The sequence below is a fragment of the Macrotis lagotis genome, chromosome 1 (genome assembly GCF_037893015.1).
Source record: "Macrotis lagotis isolate mMagLag1 chromosome 1, bilby.v1.9.chrom.fasta, whole genome shotgun sequence".
NCBI classification, from domain to species: domain Eukaryota; kingdom Metazoa; phylum Chordata; class Mammalia; order Peramelemorphia; family Peramelidae; genus Macrotis; species Macrotis lagotis.
The window spans coordinates 460,431,082-460,453,585 of record NC_133658.1 but is presented as its reverse complement, the minus strand read 5'-3'; the positions used below and the strand labels follow the sequence as shown (position 1 = coordinate 460,453,585).

At 36.4% G+C, this 22,504-nt stretch overlaps 2 long non-coding RNA genes across 13 annotated transcripts in view; one reads left to right on the top strand and one right to left on the bottom strand.

Annotated features, from left to right (window-relative positions):
• The window catches only part of LOC141506640 (uncharacterized), a 76,090-nt gene that overhangs the window by 47,293 nt on the left and 6,293 nt on the right, over positions 1 to 22,504 (top strand). For 8 of the 12 annotated variants that reach the window (XR_012473938.1, XR_012473941.1, XR_012473940.1 and 5 more), the window contains 3 exons: positions 7,674 to 7,721; positions 11,185 to 18,054; positions 21,501 to 21,638. This is a non-coding gene — a long non-coding RNA (uncharacterized LOC141506640). The remainder of the gene's footprint in view (positions 1 to 7,673; positions 7,722 to 11,184; positions 18,055 to 21,500; positions 21,639 to 22,504) is intronic. The other 4 variants (XR_012473942.1, XR_012473936.1, XR_012473939.1 and 1 more) reach the window with 4 other exon arrangements.
• On the bottom strand, positions 16,473 to 22,433 carry LOC141506641 (uncharacterized). Its single transcript, XR_012473946.1, has 3 exons — positions 22,069 to 22,433; positions 19,615 to 19,673; positions 16,473 to 17,007 (listed from the first exon to the last, which is right to left on the bottom strand). It is a non-coding gene; the product is annotated as an uncharacterized LOC141506641 (long non-coding RNA).

The window sequence follows — 22,504 nt, the reverse complement described above, 5'->3', positions numbered from 1 at the left end:
CTACATTCCTCCTTCTTGATGTGCAAACAGACTGGATGTTTAATGAAGTTTGATTGATTATAATCCTTTGATTATCTCTAAAAGGGGCATCAAAATCAGACATTCCCTGAGCTTCCTTCCTTAAAATATCCTGCAGATTCCAAGATGAGCTGAAGGCCTCATCAACCAGGTTTAACATGTTCAAGTTAAATATTTCAAAATATTAAGATCAAAATAGTTGAATGCAATCATGGTATTGATACTGTGTTTTATTAAGTATACTAATAAAATTCTAGTGCAATATTATGTGTAATATGTTGATATTATAATTATATGCAAGAATAAATTCATTAGACATAACTTTAATATATGATAAATATATATTGTATATTTCAACATATATGGTAATAAACTCCACATAAGAATATTTCTTGGCAGTTACAGAGGTGGTCTCAGACAGAATCAGGAAGACTGCTAGGTTCAAGTCCTGCTTTTGACATATTCTATGTGATCATGGACCAGTCATTTCAGCTCTGAAGTTGCTAAGATGAGGGCAGTGCTGGCTTACATTGGTAAAGGGAGCTTCTTTCCTTGGAAGTTTATTATACTCATTAAATTAGTTTTAGGCTGAAAAGTATAAAAAAATACCAATGCAAACCAAGACTACATGGCATCTCATCATCATGATCAGCATGATCAGTGATTGGCACATCATCATTCTGAATTTGGGGACTTTGCCCTTCATTTGTGGGACAGACCCTCCCCTCTCCCACACATCCTTCTCCCACTCTCCATTTCTGTGTAGTCAATATTCTATGGTATTGTGGACCCACACTGTACATTCTCCTTCCATCAGTCAGCTGAATCTTCTTTGATAACTGGACACAGTTTGAATTGATCTCAAGAAATGAAATCTTTTTGTAATTGTGTGGCATCAGAATCCTCCTCTTGTGGATTCTCTTGGTACAGATGGGTCTGGGATTCTCAAAGATGGTGGCATTTCCTTGGAGCAGGTATTTGGGCCCTTTTGAACCGCCTCCCCCATCTCCTTGTATTTAGGAGGAAGGGAGTTGAACAAAATGACTTAAAATCAAAGGGTGTATAAACATTTTTTGTGGAGGCACCTATAAATGCTTTCTCAGTATAATTTCAAATGTATAATGTGAAATATCAAGGATTATTGTACAAGTCGGTTATATTGAAATTCATTGATAAAAAAATATATTTAAAAAAATTTCCCAGCTGCTGTGTTAAGACTCTCACAGTCCCCTCCTTCATAATTCCCTACCTGAAGCCATAGGATTTTTCTCCTGACTGTGGAAGGAGTTTGCCCTGGTCATTACAGTTTAATATTAGCCTTAGCCCTACACTTTCTGTGACACAGCTTTGTGTCCAGAGACTTGTATGATGAATCGACTTTGACTCTGCCTCTGTGTCCATCCCAACAATGACAGAACTGAAATAGGCTTTCCCTGATTGAATGCTTACCTTCCCAATTCCTATCACATCACCATTTGCATGGATATTCCTCTCTGGGGCTGGAAGAAACTGAAAATCTGCTTAGAGAACTGTCAACTAAGGCAGTGACCTGAGCCTCTTCCTGATTGGTAAAGTATGATTACTTGGTAAGTGGAATTCTCAGAAGGACTGGTTAGTGGTTAATGGTTCCAGACTGACTTGGCAGGAAGTCTCTAGAGGAAAATCCAAGGGATGTGTGCTGCCCCTATACTTTTTAGATTATTAAAAAATTTTTAATGTTAAATATTTTAAAATATCTTAAAAATTAAACTAGCACAACTCTTGGTGACAAATTCAAAATCCAGAAAGACCCTCAACAACCTAAAGATCAACCACAATAAATGAGAACTAAGCTGCTTTACCCCACTTCTGACAACGAACTGTAGTAAAGTAAAAAATTCCTACTTGACCATATGGTCCCAGAACTATGAGGAATGCATATGGTGAAGTGGGAGTTTTTTACTTCACTACAGTTATCCCTTCCATATTGCAACTTTCCCTTCATGGTTTTGATATCACACGTAGGCATAAGAAATTGAGGGGGGTTGGCAAAAGGCAAATTTCACGCAACAGCCAACAGACAATAAAAATGGAAAAAATACATATAATATGTATGGTATGTATATTTATGTATTTAAATATATATATATATATACATATATAATATACAGTATTATATAATTTTACAGTAAAGTGTAATGTAAACATCCCACAAAAGAAAAAAGAAAAGATTCTCTGGTACAAAGGGAGCATTCAATTTTTTTTTAATTTTTATTTATTTATTTTGATAATTTTTTCCCATAATCTCACTTCCCTTCTCCCCACCCCCACAGAAAGCAGTCTGTTAGTCTTTTCATTGTTTCTATGGTATACATTGATCTAAGTTGAGTGTGACGAGAGAGAAATCCTATCCTAAAGGAAAAAAAAGTACAATAGATAGCAAAATTACATAAGAGGAGAATTTTTTATAAATTAGAGGTAGCAGTCCTTGGTCTTTGTTCAAACTCTACAATTCTCTGGATCCAGATGTTATTCTCCATGGCAGATATCCCAAAATTGTGCCTGATGGTTTCACTGATGGAATAAGCAAGTCCATTAAGTTTGATCATCAATCCCATGTTGCTATTAGGGTGTACAATGTTCTTCTGGTTTTGATCATCTCACCCACCATCAATTCATGCAAATCCTTCCAGGCTCCCCTGAATTCCCATCCCTCCTGGTTTCTAATATAACATCACATACATATACCACAGTTTATTAAGCCATTCCCCAATTGATTCACTCACTTTCCAATTCTTTGCCACTACAAACATGGCTGTTATGATTATTTTTTTTACAAGTGATGTTTTTACCCTTTTTCATATTCTCTTAGCGTAGATACAGCAGTGGTATTGCTGGATCAAAGAGCATGGACATTTTTGTTGCCCTTTGGGCATAGTTCCAAATTTCTGTCCAGAAATGTTGGATGAGTTCACAGCTCCATCAACAATGGATAAGTGTCCCAGATTTCCCACATCCCATCCAACATTGATCATTGTCCTTTCTTGTCACGTTGTCTAGTCTTAGAGGTGTGAGATGGTGTGATGGTTTCAGATAGATACTGCATATTATTCTAAGGAACAATCTATTTATTCCAGTGCTCTCTAGAGTTTTAGTAGGAATGGGTGCTGTATTTTGTCAAAAGCTTTTCCAGCATCTATTGATATAATTATATGATTTCTGATAGGTTTACTTTGCTAATATTGAACCAACCCTGAATTCTTGGGACAAAACCTACCTTTATTAATGTATTATCCTAGTGATAACTTGTTTTAATCCTTTTGCTAACATTTTATTTAAGATTTTTTTTGCATCTATATTCATCAGGGAGATAGGCCTATAATTTTCTTTTTCTGTTTTAACTCTTCCTGGTTTATTGGTGTCATAGAAAGGTTTAGGCAGAGTTCCGTCTTCACCTATTTTTTCCAAAGAGTTTATATAGAATTGGAACCAATTGTTCCTTAAATGCTTTATAGAATTCACTTGTGAATCCATCTGGCCTGGAGATTTTTTTCTGAGGGAGTTCAATAAGGCTTGTTGAATTTCTTTTTCTTAGATAGGGTAATTTAGGTATTTGATTTCCTCTTCATTTAAACTAGGTAACTTATATTTTTGTACATATTCATCCAATTCACTTGGATTCTCACATGTAATGGCATAAAGTTAGACAAAATAATTCCAAATTTTTTCTTTAATTTCCTCCTAATTGGTTGTGAGTTTACCTTTGTCATTTATGATACTAGCAATTTTTTTTTTATTTTAATCAAAGTGAACAGAGTTTCATCAATTTCATTGGTTTTTTCATAAAACAAACTCTTGGTATATATAATAGTTTAATAGTTAACTTGCTTTCAAGTATATTAATATCTCCTTTAATTTTTAGAATTTCTGATTTAATTGGGGGGGTTAATTTGTACTTTCTCTAACTATTTTAGTTGTATGTTTAGTTCATTGATTTGGTCTTTCTTTAATTTATTCATGTAAACATTTAAAGATATATTATATACCCTGACATGTGAGTTGGCTGTATCCCATAAGTTTTAATTTGTGTTTTCATAATTGTCATTATCTAGGATGAATTCATTAATTCTTTCCAGAATTTACTGTATGATACCCACATTCTTTAAAATGAGGTCATTTAGTTTACAATTAGTATTGGGTATATATCTACCTGACAAATATTGCATGTGATTTTGATTGCATTATGGTCTGAGAAAGAGGTCTTCACTATTTCTGCCTTTCTACAATTATTAGGGTTTTATGTCCTAGTCCATGATCAATTTTTATGTGACATGGATTGCAGGAAAAAAAGTATATTCCTTTCTATACCGATTCAGTTTCCTCCACAGATATATCATGCTTAGATTTGCTAACAATCTATTTACCTCCTTTACTTCCTTCTAGTTTATTTTTTGGTTAGATTTATCTAAATCTGACAGAAGGAGACGGAGGTCTCCCACCAGTAGAGTTTTAGTGTCTAGGTCTTGCTGTAACTCCTTCAACTTCTCCTCTTAAGATTTTGGATGCTATGCCATTTGGTGAATACATATTTAGTATTGAAATTAATTTATTGTCTGTGGTCCTTTTTAGGAGGATGTAGTTTCCTTCCTTAGCTCATTTAATGAGCTCTATTTTAGTAGCTGATTTGTTTGAGATAAGGATTACTACCTCTGCCCTTTTCTTTCTTTTTTTTTGCAAGGGAAATGGGGTTAAGTGGCTTGCTCAAGGCCACACAGCGAGGTAATTATTAAATCTTTGAGACCAGATTTGAAGCCAGGTACTCCTAACTCCAAGGCAAGTGCTTTATCCACTACACCACATAGCCCCCCACCCCCACCCTTGCCCATTTCCCTTAAGCTGAAGCAAAATATATTTTGCTCCATCCTTTTACCTTTACTTTGTATGTATCTTGATGTTTCAAATGAGTTTTTTGTAAGCAGCATATTGTAGGATCTTGTTCTTTAATCCACTCTGCTATTAGCTTCCTTTTTAAGGGAGAGTCCGTCCCATTCACATTCAAAACTATAATTACAACTCTTTATTGCCCTCTATGTTATCTTCCCTCTGTTTGTATTTTTACCCTTTTTTCTCTTTATCCATAGTCCCCAGTGCTTTGTTTCTGAATACCGCAACCTTCAGTGTATTTTCCCTCCTATATCCAAGCCTGTTCCTTCTTTCCCCTTTCCCTTTTCCCCTCCTTCCTTCCCTTCCTTCTGTTAGTTCCCTTTTTTTCCTCCCCCTCCCCTTTCCCCTTTTAATATCTGAAAGGTAAGATAAGTTTCTTAACTGAGTGTTTGATGTTAACTTTAAGCCAAATCTGGTGAAAGTAAGATTCAAGTGGTTCTCACCTCCTGCCTTCTTCCCCTCTTTTGCAATAGGCCCTTTGTACCTCTTAATGAAAATAGAATTACCCCATTCAATCATCCTCCCAATCTCTTTACTCTCCCCCTTTTTAAGGAGGTATTATTTCAAATAATTCTGGGTCCTAGAAAAGTCATGAGTGTCCATCACTTCTGGCTAAGTATATTCTCTCCAATAGAGTTTCAATTCTCAAGAGCTATTAAAGTCGTTCTCCCAGGTAGGGATATAGCCAGTTTCATCTTATTGGATAGCAGTTTTTTCCCCTTTACCCTTTTTGTTTAAAGTTTTTCTTGAGTCTCTTCAGTCTCCCATTTGAAGTCCAAATTTTCTATTAAACTCTGGTCTTTTCATCTGGAAAAGTTGAGAGTCTCCTTATTTCACTCTTGGCTGCATTCCAGTCTCCCTTGATTTTCAGAATATGGCATTCCAGGCCCTTAAATCCCTTAATGTTGATGCAGCTAGGTCCTCCACAGTCTTTACTGTGGCTCCTTGGTCTCTAAATTGTTTCTTTGTGGCTGGGCAAAGGGGAATAAATGAATTCTATATTTGGTTTTTAAAACTAGCTTCCCAATCTCAAAGCAGAATAGGCATCACTCACCATAATTTGTTCAGTAGAGATTGTGGGTTTTAGCATTTAGTCAAGAATGTGAGATGGTGAGATGGTAACTGAGAAAGGAAATACTTTGCTAGCAGTGAGAGCAGTTGTCTTTCTAATCTTTGCCATTGTAGATGAATTTCTATTCTTATACTCTGAGCCCCTACCAGTGAGTTTCCCTCTAACTGTGGACACAAGTAACTCATTGGAATGGCATTTAGTAAGATTGTATAATAGGAATAGTAAACAGAAAACATTCATTCTTCCTCCTGCTGAAAATCTATGGAACAATCCTCCACAAATAGTGCCCATGGGAAGGGTGGGCACAACTTTGAGTTAAAATCATAGTGAGACAAGTAAATAGGGAACATCTGTGTAAAGGAGAGCTAACATCTCTGGTTTGACAGAATCTTGATCCTTATTTATTTCTGATGGAGTCCTCTGTCCCACTCAACTTTAAGTCATGACCTGCTCTCAGGACTCATGAACCTCAAAGATGCTTCTGGCCTCAAATGACTGCTTCTTTTTGTTCATGTCTGTCTGGAGGAGGTGGATCTTGCTCAGTCACGTAGCTGTTATAATTTTTTCAACTGATTTGGATCTCTATGACAAGATATCCAATATGGGAGGTGGGAGAGAGAACAAACTCCTCCCACATTTCAGCTGCTATGAATCTCTATCTCCCATCCAATCCTACAGGGTCAGATTAAATTCCTTAATATTTGACCCAAAATAATGGTCCAAAATGCTTCCCTCCTCTGTCATGTCTTAGTTAGAAAATTGTGCTTGTAGAAAATTTTGCAAATTGAGATAGGAAGAAGATGGGATGGGAGGGCCTAGGTGGTATTTATTTCCAATGTAGGGAGGTGGATTAGGCAAGAGAAGTTGAGGTCTGGAATGGAGTCCCTGAGAAAAAGGGTGGAGGCTCATGTCTACTGGGATGGTATGGTGTATCAATGAGAATCAGGAAACTATCTGAATCTAAGGTCAGCATGTCTGTCATCCATTATCTGTGGTCATATGGACTTGGCTGCAGGCATGTGTGTGTGTGCTTGTGTGTCTGTTCTGGAGTGATTGAATCTGTTTGTGTACCTATATGATTGTAGATACTCTGTGATGATGTATCTGTCTGGGTGAGTGTCAGTGGGTACGTGTCAATGCATGAGTCTGTATGACAGTGGGTCTATATTACAGTGAATGTGTGATGCTGTTTACATGTGTATGTGTTCACATGTCTGTGTGTTGGGGGAGTAGATAAGGATGGGTGTTTGTGAGTTAATCCATCTCATTATCTCCTTCTGAGACCTCAACACTGACAGAGCCTTGAAAAGTAAACAGAAAGGAGATAAGAGAAAATGACATGCCACCTGTAAGGAAATCCTTCTCTCTCTTTCCTGGCTCTCTTCCCCTCTCTCTCTCTCTCTCTCTCTCTCTCTCTCTCTCTCTCTCTCCCCCTCTCCCTCTCTCCCTCCCTCCCTCTCCCCTGACATGCACATGCCCTCATATTATAACACATGTATAGACATCAAATGACTCAGAGCATGCCAGCATGCTCAGGAAATGCAGTTCCAATTCTCCCTTAGGGCTTCTTCCTCTTGGTTTGTCACCACTTCCTTTCAAGGCACCTTTTTCCTTTGCCCTCTTTGGCTGCCAGAAACTGTTGATTTTTCTCTTTTTCCAGGTCTTGGATGAGAGCCAACAGTAGGAGGAAGAACCAGAGTGGAGGAAGGTAGGCTAACAACAGATTGAACAAAATCCTACCACCTTGAAACTTATTTGAAAGTTACTCCCATCAAAGTGGGAAGGAGCAATTTAATACTTGAAATGTCTCCAAAAGGGAGTAACATAAATACTCAATTGAATTTTAGAAATCTATCTTACTCTGTAAAAAAGAGAAAGGGAAAAGGATAAAAGAAAGGGGGAGGGAGACTATTCACAGAATGGAAAACAGATTGGGGGACATAGAAGACAGAATCAAAACTTTTGAAGATGAGATGAAAAGAAAGACAAGAGGATGAGTGGGGAAGAAATAGGATGGAGGAAAATACATAGCTATTTTGTGGAAAAAAATTTACAACAAAGTTTGTCTGATACAGGCCTCGTTTCTCAAACATTTATAGAGTGAAGAATTTTATAAAAATAAGAGCCATTTTGTAATTGATAAATGTGCAAAGTATATGGACAGCCAAATTTCCTGACAAAAAAATACTCAAAATGATCCATAGTCTTAGGAAAATATGCTCTAAATCAGTATTGATTAGAAAAATGCAAATTAACGCACCTCTGAGATATTACCTTACACCTATTAGATTGAATGATATAACAAAAGAGGGAAATGTTTAATGTGGGGATGATAGTGTGAAAATTGAGACAATAATGCACTGTTGTGGAGTTGTGAACTGATCCAAACATTCTAGAGAGCAACCTGGAAGTACTCCCAAATTACTATAAAATTCTGCATACCCTTTCGCCCAGCTACTGTATCCCAAATGGATGAACAACAAAAAGATGATGGACCTATTTGAACACAAAATATTGACAGTAGTTCTTTTTGTAGAGGCAAAGAATTGTAAATTGAGAGGATGCCCATCCCTAAGTACAATAAGATTCTTAAAATTATATTCCTGGTAAAAAAAAACACTGAGTAGCCTTGACATCAATCACCTTCCCATTTAATAAGAAAGTAAGAATTCTAGATATTGCTCCCATGTTAATTAAACTCAGGAAAACAATAATCAGGAATACTGGGAGACTTGTTCTGTCAATAAGAGACAAGAAGAGATTAGATAGTATTGTACAAAGATGATAGTTTTTGAAGAGCACTTTTGGGCAGTTATAATGTGAAACCATCATTGTCAGGCCACAGAAGAGATTAATGATTTTCCCTATTCTCTGGTTTTGAAAGAGGATCTTCAGTTTTGCTTGGTAATTCAAGTTCTTTTGCCTTCCACAATATTATATTCCAAGTTTAAAGAACCCTTAATGAAGATGCTGCTGAGTCCTGCATAATCCTGACTGTAGTGCCACGATGTCTGAATTGTTTCTTTCTGGCTGCTTATAATATCTTCTTTTTGAATTGGGAGTTCTGCAATTTGGCTATAATATCCCTCAAAGTTTTTTTGTCCCCTTAGGATCTCTTTCAGGAGAGGATATCAGAGGAAATCAAATTGTTTTATATGATTTTTTTGGTATATTTTTCACCAAGCTTTTGACCATTTCCTTGATTTTCTTGCATCACTCTCATTTCTCTTCCCAATTTGTTCTCAACCACCCTTAATTACTTTTAAAATCTTTGTTGAGCTTTTCTATAGCCTAAGACAAATTGATTTATTCCTTGCAGGCTTTGGATATAGAAGTTTTGACTATTTCATCTTCCAAGTATGTGTTTTGATCCTCCATGTTGACCAAAGTAATTATCTATGTTCAGATTCTTTTTCTCCTGCTGTTTACTCATTTCCCCAGCCTATAACCTGGTTTTAATGCACAACCCAAAGTTTTGAGTGTTTTTGAGGCAGCCCTACCAAGGGACCTCAACTGCTTCAAGATCTTATGATAGACTCTAACTGCTCTCTAGGTCTGTGCTTGGATGATCATAAGCATTCCCCCTTCTGCCCTGGAGTTGTGTGGAGGGCCTCAGACTCCAATCATGATCTGAGTATGAACAAAGAAACAGAGTCCTGTTCCAGGGATAGTGGAGAGACCTTGACTTTCTCGCCCTACCTCCTTACCATCTGTGGGCTGAGCACTATGGAAACAGCTACTAGTTGGCTCCCTTTGGGGTGGCTTCACAAGCCGGCTTCGAATTCATGGAGAGAGTTGCCCTGGCCCGTGCTCCATGTTCACTCTGGTGTGTGGCAGTTTCTTTGCTCAGCTTCCAAGTTGTCCTTGGTTGAGAGGTCTGGAGGTTGCACTCAATGCCAAGAACCCTGGTACCCCCAGGGTCACAGGTCACCACAGGCTGTACCTGTAAGGCTGGAGCTTATTCACTCGGGCACAGCCCTGGCTCTCCTATGGCTCCTTCCAACCCCAGTTTAACAAAGTCTTCCTATTGATCTTCCAAATTATCTTTTGCTGTAAAATTGTTTCAAAACTGTTTCATTCAGTCTCTCTGTGGGTTCTTCTACTCTAGAATTTGGTCATCATTTTAAGATTCTTGTGGAGCCTATGAGGGAGTCTTATCTCTGATACCATCTCCATTCTCATGTTTGCTCTCATCTCCTCCTGCCTGGACTATGACAACATCCTATTGGTTGGCCTGTGCTGAACCTCTTTTTGTTTTCAGAACTTAAATCCTTTTCCTGAAAACCCAGGGCTGACCCAAGTGATTTCTCTGCCCCCCCCATTCTCTAATTGTAACTTTAAAACCTTTAATACCCTAATAGCCTTTCCTACTTTTCTAGTCTTCTTACATGGGCCTCCTCCATTTTCCTCAAGAGTTTAATTTTTTTTAGAATTTTCTCAATTCTTCCCCAAGCCAGTAAAGTTTTACCTTTTCATCTCTACTTCCTCTTACGTAAGAATCATCCCACCTTCTACAGGACATCTTAATGAGAGTTCCTTTTTCCTGTAAGCTTGTTTTTCCTGGTTCTTTCAACAGTATGTTACCAATAAGACTGTGAGTTGTATATCAAATGTGCTCAAAAAAGTCATCGACTAAGTACTAGGAATAAGAAAACACATGTGTAAACATTCTAACAAAATCATAACAATTTATTTGCATATGATACTACATATAATTAATTCTTAATAAGAAAAGAGATATAGTTGAATATTCATGAATCTTCATAACAAACCTTAAAAAATTACTTTGTGATCATTTTATTTCTTGCATTTTCCCCGTTTGGGAAAAGAGAATAAAATACTGCAATATGAGGGTACTTTATCTGATACATCTCTGATTCAGTGGGGAAAAAAGAATAATTAAATATTACCATGATGCAAAGATAATTAAAGTTAAATACATTTTAGAAAAATTCATAAATATAAGACCTTTTCTTAATGTGAAGCAAGACATATGTTAGAGAGTATATATGTGGATGTTTAGAGCTCATCATGAAAAATATTTGTGTAGGTGAGCTTAGTTGTATCTTGATGTACTTAATACTGGTAGAGTTCTGCTACTCCTATCAATGTTTCAGTCATAGATTGGATGTGGTTTAAAGATGAATGAACTCTTTTTTTTTTTCCATCAGCCAAACCCATGAAATAGGTTGTGAATGCAAAAAAAAAATGATAATAACATATCATGAGGAAAGATGAAAATACCTTTCAGCAACTGGTTTGTCTTTATATACTTTTTTCCATTTTCTAAATAGCCATGAGAAACCCCTGAAGTTCAAGGTGAGGAAAAGTGTATTTCCACATTTTCATTCATGTAGTTTTTTGAATGCTGTTCTAGGTTTATATAATCAAATTATGTATAGACATTATATAAGAGATGTATTAGCATTAATAAAATTAAGATCTAGTGTTTCTTTAGGCCTCTTTTTGTATATGTGTATTGGTGTATTGTGTATTCAGAAGATGATTTCCCTTTGGATGTAATGTCTGTGTCTGTGAATGGCAATCATTTTTACCTCGGTATTTATCCATATTGCCTAGGTACATTTTCAACATTTTCATTTCTTATTTTTCCTGCAGATGACCAAAAAGGCTTTTCCCTTGAAAAACTTGTGTTATAGCACCCTTATCTAGTACAGGACTATCTTTACTCCTGATGAAGGAAGTGAGGTCTCGTTAAATGACTTAAGTAATATTACATTCATAGTGATAAGGGGTAGAATTAGACTTTAGATTGAAGTACAATATTAATATTTGTGCAATCCTTGTGTAGAAGGAGTCCTTGGCACCTTTCTGAGCCCCAAGAAATTCCTCAGAAATATAACTTTGGCTAGGAGACTTTGGGTCTGAAAATAATCTGACAGGACCCAAATGCTTGATTCTGGGTATCACCGATACACCATAAATTTGGCTAAGATTTACAAAGCACCCTTTTAGCCTAATTATCTTGCTGTATCTGTAAAATTCCTGCTTCATCATAGGACTGCCTCCCCTTGCCCAGATGTGGCTGGAACCCTAAGATAGTAAATATCACCCCCTCAAACCTGTTGGAAGCCCATGAATATGTGACTCCCTCCATCTCAGGAAACATGCTCAGACATAACTCAAAGACCCAGACCCTTTCACATTCTGTCTACTCCCCCATTCATATTGAACCATATGTTTACATATGCTTGTAGTGGTATGACAAGAAAGTATATCTAATTGCTGTCTTTGCTTCCGTATCCTGCTTGCTCTCAGTACCCCCTCCCCTTAAAACACTATAAAAACCCTATCCTCTGAAGACTCAGGTATTGTCTTACTTGGGTACTCTTCATTCCCAGGAAGTCCCTGGGAAATTAAAGCTCTCCAAATTTATCAAATTTGGGTCTCTGTCTCGCACTTTGGGTTCAGCATTTGGAGGCCCCAGAGAGATCTTAGTTTTTTGTGTCACCCCAGGGGAACACTGGAGCCTCAATTTTAGGTTAAAATGGACTGTCTTTCCCTTTCCGAGGGAGCCAGCCCCTGATGATGTCCCAGGGCCCCAGGACTAGATACTCAAAGTCTTAGCATGAACCTCTCCTTGTTTGCAATCCCCCATTCAGCCTGAATGGAGTTCTTGTTATACCTCTGGTGGTAAGCTTGTTATGGTTCTGGGCCTAGACATTTGGTTGCAAGGGAATTCCATATCAGACATGATGTTCAGGTCCCCTCTTTTGGATGTTCCTTGTGATAGAAAGGAACATATTTGGTCGGCCTTTGGGAGAGATTGTCAGATGCGACACGAAAATCTCCCCTCATGGCATTCCTGATACATCAGGAATTTGTCATTGGCCCGTATTTGTTGATATGTGTTGAGATTGTCAATTTGGAAACTTCTGTTGTGTTTGTGTAATCTGTGCTTGTGCCTCATCTATCTTTATTTGTTTAGATTGTCTATTTACTTGTGTGTTTTGCTGTTTGTATTGATTTATTAAATGAGAAAAGTTCCCTTAAAAATTTCCTTGGATTGTGTCATTTCAATTGCTGCTCTTTGTTATTTCAGGCATCTAGATTTTTTAGACTTCTAAGCCTTCACTGGCTCACCCCTTGAGCCTGCTTTCTGCCTGCATTACAATGGGTAATATGATCCCTCCCTCCTCACTCCTGCATTGTCTCTTGGGCTCTTCCACAAGTGTTTAAAAAAAATATTTAAAAAGGAATGGGTTTTGTGTTAAATTGACTGAGGCCAACCTTCTCACCACCACCCCCGAATATTCCTTTTTTTGTTCCCTTCTCTTCCCCATTCTCTGTGATTCTGTGCTGCCAGAGTGTTTCCCCCTCCCTCCCCCTTTCAGGAAAGAGAGTTACTTCAGGAAAAATTAGGAGAGTTAAAAGGAACCTTATTTTTAAGTTAAAGAAACAGGAAAGAGATAGCAAATATTACCAAATATGTTAAACAAATAAATCATAGAAAGATATGCTATTTTAATTTGAAAATAGGGAAAATAAATTTCTGAAAGACAAGAGAGTCAGGTTAATCCTAAAGTGTATAATGTGGTTACCAAGATATGCCAATGTAGGGGAAACTAAATAGTTAATCTTTTTCCACAATGATATGGCATCATTAGAGCTTTAGGAGCTTATCAATATAGATTCAGATTTGTTAGTTATTACAGAAAATTATGGGACATGTTAAGGATTTAACAAATAGAAGATCAACCCCCACCCCCACCCCCCCCGCAGAAAGAATCTTGGACAGTCTCTTTATAAAAGTTATTCAATTTACTCTATTTGAAGGAAGGGGGCAGGAAATACTCTAATTAGGCTAAGAGATTTGTGAATGATTGCCTTCTCCAGGATGCTAGCAGTTATAATCAAGAAATGTTAAATTTTAAAACCTTAGAATGGAAAAGGTACTGTGAAAAGTGGAATCATACCTGCTGTTTATATGACTCTATAAGCTATGCGACTCTAGTTCAGGATAGTATGAATTACAGTCAAGAAGAGCTAATGAAAAAGAATGGTAGAACAGGATATTGAGGGAAACTGTGAGCTCTATATAGTCAGAGGTTTGGAAAGAACTTGAAAGAAAATTCAGACATGGGGAAAATCAGGGTTTTGGAAACAATTGTCAAGCATGGAAATTGACCATGCATACAAAAGGTGGATTTTGGGAACTTTGAAAAATGGTTTACAAATCATTGTAAGAAAAGAAGAAAGTATAGAGTTATCAGTCTGTAGGGAGATATGTGTTTATATGAGGTTGGGGTGATTTAAAAAGTGCATTAAATTGGCACTTTGTGCAATGTTTGGCAATGAAGTGATTGGAAAAGTAAATAAACCCTGTAAAGTGAAAAGTTTGATATGAAGGCAATTGCTTGGTAAATGATAATTTTATTATGTTATTGTTGATCCTATAATGTGCTAATCTAAAGATACATGTAAATTGAATTAAGGAGTTTGTAAAAAATATGTTTGAATTTGGTTTCTGATGTTTTATGGCCCCTCCAGAGTCGTGGGAGTAAGGACAGACTTGTGAATTAGCTTTAGAATAAAATAACTAAACAAAGGGAAGCTAATACACTGATTGGAATGTAGTTCATGTATTTGGGAAAAATCTGGAGTTAGTGAGTAATGATAAACAGTAAAGGTAATGAATTAGTACGTATTACTTTGATATCTCAAATTGTGGGGAATCTCCAATTCCCAGGAGGATATTCTAATATTAAGAAATGTTGGTCAGTGAATATAGAAAGCTCTTATAAGTGAGAGCATTGCGAACGTAGAGTTGTCCTGATAAAAATAATAAGAATTTGCAAACTTTTTAGGCTTTTGAAAAGAAAATGATTTAAGGATAATTTGAATATGACTTTTGGAATTTAAGAGAAGTATAAAGAAAACTTGTCATAAGGGATATTTTAGCAACAATTGGTCTTAAGAATTCTTTGTCTTTTAAAGTTTCAGGGAGTAAAGAAAACATACATGTAATTGAAATATACTGTGTACAATTAGTAAACTTTGTATTAGAACAATTTAAGCTATACTTTTTGAGACTTTAAAATTGTTTAGTAAAAACAAACTATGAATGCATTGAAATCACATTTTTAAAGATCTGTTATGAGAAAAAAAACTAGAGAATACCTTGCTAATGGGTTCTAGAGGTCTTTTGGCCCAGAAAATTTGTGAAAGGCTTTGTTTGTCACCTCTTGTTTGTGGAAGGGAATATTGATATGTGAGATAAATGTAGCTTATTTACTATCTGCTTAAAAGAGGAAATTATACTTATAGATGTAACACTGTCATAGGTAATAAGTGTACATTGGGCTTTTGAAATTATTGTGTAACACTAACATTGATAGAGGATCTTATTTTCTTTGAAATAGGAATATATTTTGAAGAAGAGATAAAATAAGCTTATAAAGCAAAAATTCAAAAGTGATTTGCATGTAAGTGATAATTATAAAGTTAACTTTAAGAGAACCTGTTGTTTTATTTTACTTTTAAGAGAATGAGAAGTCAGCGTGTTATGTTTCATGTAGGTTAAGAATTTAATGTTTACATTATATCTTAACTGCAAGATACCCTTTCCAATGATATTGAATAAATATGAGGGGCTTTGGAAAATGATTAGGAAATTAAAAATTATGTAACCATAATTAGGTGACTTCATAAGTAAGATTGAAGGGTGTTGTAAAACATGTGATCCGCTTTTGGAAATATGAACTATTTTAATGTAAGGATGTCAAAACTGAAATCAATGATTGTTAATGCGAGAAATTATCAAACCATGACCCTATGGGCTCCCTGAAATTTTACATGATGTGTTGGAACTTGCTCTAGATCTCTAGGTCCAGCTATAACTGTAATAACAGAAAGATTATTTTGTGAAATCTAGTTCATAATGTGTTACATTTTTGTTAAACTTAGAGATCTCATCCCCTGAATTCCCAAACCCCATCTGCCCACCCCTGTCACCAGGTCCTGTCTGTTCCCCCTTGGAAGATGCCTTTGCTAGATCAAAAGTGTGGAATACAAGAGTAGGGAAGGTAATGAACATTCCTAAATGGAAATATCCTTTTCTGTCTCCCTTTCCCCCTGACCCACCCTACTCCCCCCTTGGAAGATTCCTTTGCTGTACAAAAAGGGGAGAAGATGGCAGCAGCAGGAGGATGGTGGAGAATTGACAGAAAATTTCTTATCTCAAAAACTATAATAGAGACAGTAAAAACCCCTGCATGAAAACGCCTGCAACAAGTTTTGAGTATCTCTTCGTTTTTGTTGACACCTTTTCAGAATGGGTAGAAGCTAATGAAACAGCTGCTTTGGAAGTAGTTTAAAAAATTCTAAATGAGCCCCTCCCCAATTTGATCTCCTGCTAGGAATCAGGTCAGTTAATGGTCCTGCGTTTACAGCTAAAATTTCTGAACGAATGCTCGATACTAATAGAACTTGACTGCGTTTTGAATGTTTAGAAAATAATCCTATTTAATGTATTCTGATGACAGGGACACTGAGAGTAGATACATGTTGAATACATGATATATATGTGTAAGGAAGGGAGCTGATTGATTGTGACGCTCCCTAGCTAAATTGTGAATTAGATTCACTTGGATATCTAATTAGGTAAAACAATTATTTTAGATCACTGGACTTTTAATCAATTTTCTTTTTATATCTGATACCAGGGCAGTCATCAAAATGAAATGCTACTGGGTAAATGTCTTGTTCTTGCAGCCAAGGGAGCCAAGATATCAGGTGAATGTGATGTGCAGCCAAAGGGGTAACTTCTCAGTATGGCCTGAACTTTGGAACCCTTTGAAATGATTTCCCCAGAATGACATTTGGATAATGTCTCACCTGGAAGAATAAATGTGGCCTGAAACATTTGACTACCCACACGACCTCTGCTTGGACACTGATATTCAATATTCTATACCTTTAAGAGAATTTTCCTTTCATGTCCTGGATCTTCATGTCCTGGATCTTTATGGCCACTAAGCAAAACAGAAAAAGAAGTTTTAGTTGAATTGCATATAATAGCCCCCTAGCTATCCTATCTCTATAGGTTAGGTGTGTTACATGTGGCTCTGACACCTGCTAAAAGCTACATGTTAAGATAGGAATTAAGTTTCTTCAATTTTTAGAAGGGATATTTAGGTAAGAAGAAGAATAGGAAATTCTTAGGATAGGATAATTAGTTTTAAAGCCTAGCCTAAAGAAAGGAATGTGAGTCAGATAAGTATACCAGGAAAAAGAAAACGAATGGTTATTTGGGAATATTTTAAAAAATTTCATTTTCGTTAAGAATATTTGAGCCATTATTGTAATAAGAGAAAAAAGCCAAGATCGTTTTATTTTAAACCATATTCTGGGTACTCTGAACTAAGATGATTGTTGAATGTATGTTACAAGCTCAAGACAGTATGACAATTCTCATTGGGAGTTTGCTCATATAGTAAAATACTAAGGAAGGTTTATTGTGTTAAAGTGAGGTGTGTGCATCAATATGGCAATAAAGGGATTGTAAATTGTAATAATTGTCTCGTGAAGAAAACATGTGTTTTGATCTGAGTAAAATGTTAAGCAGATTCTTTACCAGAAGACAAAGTCTCAACTAGTCATTTGAGCTGGAGAGGACTTTTTAGCACAGATTCAGAAGATGCAGAAGGACATCTGATGTCTCCAGGAGAGAAGACAAGAGAGGAGAGACACTGGACCAGTTACTTATTCTCTACTATTTCTCACCTTTTTATACGGTGTGGAGTTGGGGATCTATTTTTGTAACCTCCCCTTGTAAGTGTGACACCCCTAAGTATACCCTTCTTATGAAAAAGGCAGAGGAGAGACAGGATACAGGAGACACAGGGTGCAAATGTTCTCCACTGAGAGAATTAGAGGGAGACTATTGGGTGATATGTTTATACCCTAACTAAGAAAATCTTATCTTTGAATTATCTGGACTGTAGATCATTTTGGTTCCCATGAGAATGACACGACAAGCACACTGAAGCAAAAGTTTCTATGGTCAACAAAGAACCAGGGTAAAATGGAAAATTGTCTTGTTCAGTAGAATAATTTTGTTATTATGCACAAATATCTTAGAGGACGAAGAAAGACATGCTTCTCTTTATTGGTTTTCCCTTGTATGGCATTTTTTTTTTCATTATTTACACTGAGGGTAAGAATAACAATGTGAGTGAAACACTAAAAATTCCACATAGTATTTTTTAGAGACAGCTTGCCCACAAGGGCTGGCTTTCACTTATGTGGCTGAATGAGTGAATTCTAACCTAGCACCTTTCTCCTGATACTAAGAAGAAGGGATGGACATCAAGACTGCCTTTGGCCTCTCTTCAGTGGTAGCTGAACACCAAGAAAGCTTGGGTCAGCAAAAAAAAAAAAACCACATTAATTGGCTAGCAAAAGTGAGCTGAAACCAATTCCATGAAGTTATCAGAAAGAGGCTCAGCATAAGCCTCCTTAGAAATGTCAGGCAGGGAGGTGCATGGCTTGGACTCAGGTTGTTATTTACTAGTAGTGACTCAAGAAGACCCAGGCTCAGCTACCTGGGTAGTTAATCCCTTAAGGAGAACTCTGTAAATTCACAATCATGAAACATGAATGCAGTTAAGTGAGAGCCCCCAGGATGGGATCCAAGTTTCACCACCTTCTTTACGTAAAACTTATCATCTATCTCATAACTGGCGGAGAAATTTGGACCATTTCATAGATCAACAATTATGGATTGCAAATTATATTAACACAAATTCACCCCAAATAAAAGTTATTCTTCCTGAGATCCAAGTACAGTAACCACTAGAATGAGTGTTAGGTATCTCTAGGTTCAAATCCAGCCTCAGACATTTAACTAGCTGTATGACCAGGGACAAGTCATTTGGCTTCTCTCAACTTCTTTCCACACCTACAAAACCAGGGTAAGATTGGAATCACATCAGAGTTAGTGTGCTAATGGAGGAAAATAACGTATAAAATTCTTGGCAAACCTTAAAGCTCTATATTAGTGTTAGCTATAATTATTATCCAAGATTTTTACAGTTTCTCTTTACTTCTTCCACAACAATTTTCATGATTAATAAGACAATTCAAAATCATTCCCAAAGTAAAAAGATGTTAAACATCCAAATGTAGTTATCATTTCATAACTCAGAACTTTCTTCCCATTATGAATTAAAATCAATTAAGCAAATATTTATCATTCAATTTTCCAACCAAATGATGAATTAATTTGATTACATATCTGCAAAATTCTACTTAATGCATATCAAAGGGGGCCTAACAATACACTTGCTAAATTGGTGCTAGGTTATTTTGGCATCTACGAATAACCAAATAACCAATAAGCAAAGCTCCAAATGTTACTGTAACAGCGACTCTTGTGGAGTCCTTTGAAAGTGTCCTTGTTTATTCTTCCTAAGTTGGGAATTAGCAATTATTTGGCATTACTCTTTTCACAAGAAGAATTCTTCAAAGAATATCTTTTTGACATCTAGCTTATGCTGCAATTGATGAAATAGCACTTAATTTCGTTTAAATCTGAATATTCCTCCAATGACTATATAGAAAGAAATCCTGAAACTCACCACTCATATTAGACACTGAATCTTCATTAGCTTCTGGTATTGGGGATAATGTGACATTCCTAGAATAGTAAAACAAAACATTGGGAAAGGAATCTACTAGATCATTCTTTCCACAACAGTCGTTGGAAGAGAAATTCAATTGATAGCGACTGTTGGAAACAATATATCCATAAAAAATGTTTTATTATTCTTTGCAATCTTACTTTTCATCTCAGGGAGCTGTCTCAGACTTATCCCTAAGCCCTATGCCCTATTTTCCTGCCAAGGCAATCTCTTCAAAAATAGTATTTTATTCTTTTGAATTATATGTAGATATAATTTTTAGCATTCAGTGTGATAAGATTTTGAATTCCAAATATTTGTCCTTCACCCTCCCCTTTTACTATAATGATAAGCAATTTGATCTAGGTTTTAATATGTGCAATCATATTATGTCATGGTACTTAGAGATGGGAAAGGAGAAATTGATCAGAAGCAGAAACACACACATACACACCCATACACACAGACACACATACACACAGACACACACAATACACACATACACATGCACATACATAACACATAGACACATTAACATACACATAAACACAGACATATACACACATACACACACAAACACATAGACACACACAGACACACACAATGCACAGTGAAAATGTAGGCTTTGATCTGCATTCACAGCCCATAAATTCCATAACTGGATGTGTATAATAGTATCTGTGTCCTGCTTATTCTGTAAGTCTATCCAGGTTTTTCTGAAATCTGTCTCGTTTCTTTTTCCCTTAACCTTCATATACCACAATTTAATCAGCCATTCTTTAATGGAAGGGCATGCCTTCAATTTCTAATTATTTCATGCTCATCCCTAAGAAAATCCTGTCTGGCAATGAGAGAAGTTGGAAAGCACTATCATATGCCTGACTTTCGTTTTGAAGACAGTCCTACGCCTCCAGCGAATTTCATATTGGTTTCTTGAGCTGCCCTAAATGGAATAACCAAAGGAATCATGAATTCATAGTGAAACACTGGTCAGAATTCTAGGACCTATCTAGGTACCCTCCTCGGACCATAAGGCACTCCTTTCTCCTGCCCTGAATAAAGAAGATGCCACAGGTTGTCTCACTGATCCCTTCCTTAACCTTGATTCCGTACACTTTTGCTAGCCTACTAGTTCTACTACCTAACTTGTTGCCACATTAAAGATTTTAGAGCATGGCAGCTCCATCCAAAAATCTTATTAAGTCTTTGTACCCAAACTTTTTACTTTTTTTGGTTATATACATTAATCTCATCTGCAGTGATGAGAGGGAATGAGTCGCTCAATTGTCTAGCTATAGGTAGGACAGCAAAAGAAAAGATCATATATATACACATATATATGGAAACAGACATGTAAATACAGTAAATGATTCCCAGATAATGTTTTATCATTTTTTTATTTTTTGGTTTTTGCAAGGCAATGGGCATAAGTGGCTTGCCCAAGGCCACACAGCTAGATAATTAAGTGTCTGAGGCCGGAGTTGAACTCAGGTCCTCCTGACTCTAAGGCCTGTACTCTATCCACTGCTCCACTTAGCCACCCCACCAGATAATATTACCATAAAGATTCTGCACCTAATTTATAGTTGAGGTAAATACAGAGATCGTTTACTCCTACTAATTATTTGATATTTTAAGAACTGAGCACCAGAGAGATTCAATGACCAAACCCATTTATGACTATCATAATTGTCTAATTTGTTTAAGGTGGAATCTCATTCATCACAATTAGAGCAAAGTATGTAATGCAACAAGTTATTTAAATAAGGAATGAAAATCAATAGAGACATAACTATTTCTAAAGAAAAAAACATAATAGTATAACTTTCTTTCATTGACTTCAGAGAAAAATTTACTATGCTGAAAAGAGTCTAAAGGCATTTATGGATTTGTGTCTACGCCTACTTACCTACCCGTCCCTTTTTTAAAAAAGATTTCTCTACTTGCCTGAAGCATGTCTTTTGCCAAAGAAGTCTGCAAAGGTAAGCCTGGGATTTATCAACAGACCATATCATCAGCCATAGTAAGGCAGGGAAAGATTTACAGGATAAGGCTAGGGATATTACAATAATAGTTCATTTAGCCCAAGTTAGGTGTGTCCAAACACATTGTCTCAGATGTAGAAGTAGAAAATTGATACTCTCCTTGAAGTACAAAGACTATCATAGGTGGCTGGGTGGTATAGTGGATAGAGCACCGGCCCTTGCCATAAAAATGCTAAAAAGAGTTAGCATGTTTTTATCCCCACATTAGTGCAAATAAAATAGTTCACAACTCAAGAGAGTGCTTTGTTGTTATTGAAACAAGCCAACAAATCTGAAGATGGATGATTTCTATGGTAAATCTATTTAAATTATCCTGATCCTCACTACAAAGCTTATTCTGATTTAGTGATTTGCAAAAGTAGGTTACCAAGTGAGTCTGTAAACTGCTTCTTTCACATTTAGTGTTCCTTTTGTAGCAGGAGTGATGAATCCTATATCCGTTTGGTCTACAAAGAGTATCAAAGTTTAGACACAAGGCACTAAGCAGTATAAAGTTTTGACTTTATCTGACACTATAGAACTTGAAAATTCATTAAGTCCGCAAGATTATTATGATTGCCCAGTAGAGAACGTGGACTTTTCTTCCACTTATGAAGTCATAGATTTTGCAACCCTTAAGCATTAGTATCCAGTTCTTGCCTCCCATCAAAATTTATCAATTCATATGAGTAATGTCAGTTACATAAAAACCCCTAATACAAAAACGATGTGAATTCTAAAACTTTTCAATGTAATTGCCACAACAGATACTGAGCAATTCCATAAAAAGATAAAATATATAGACTGCCAGGGGTGCCAAATTA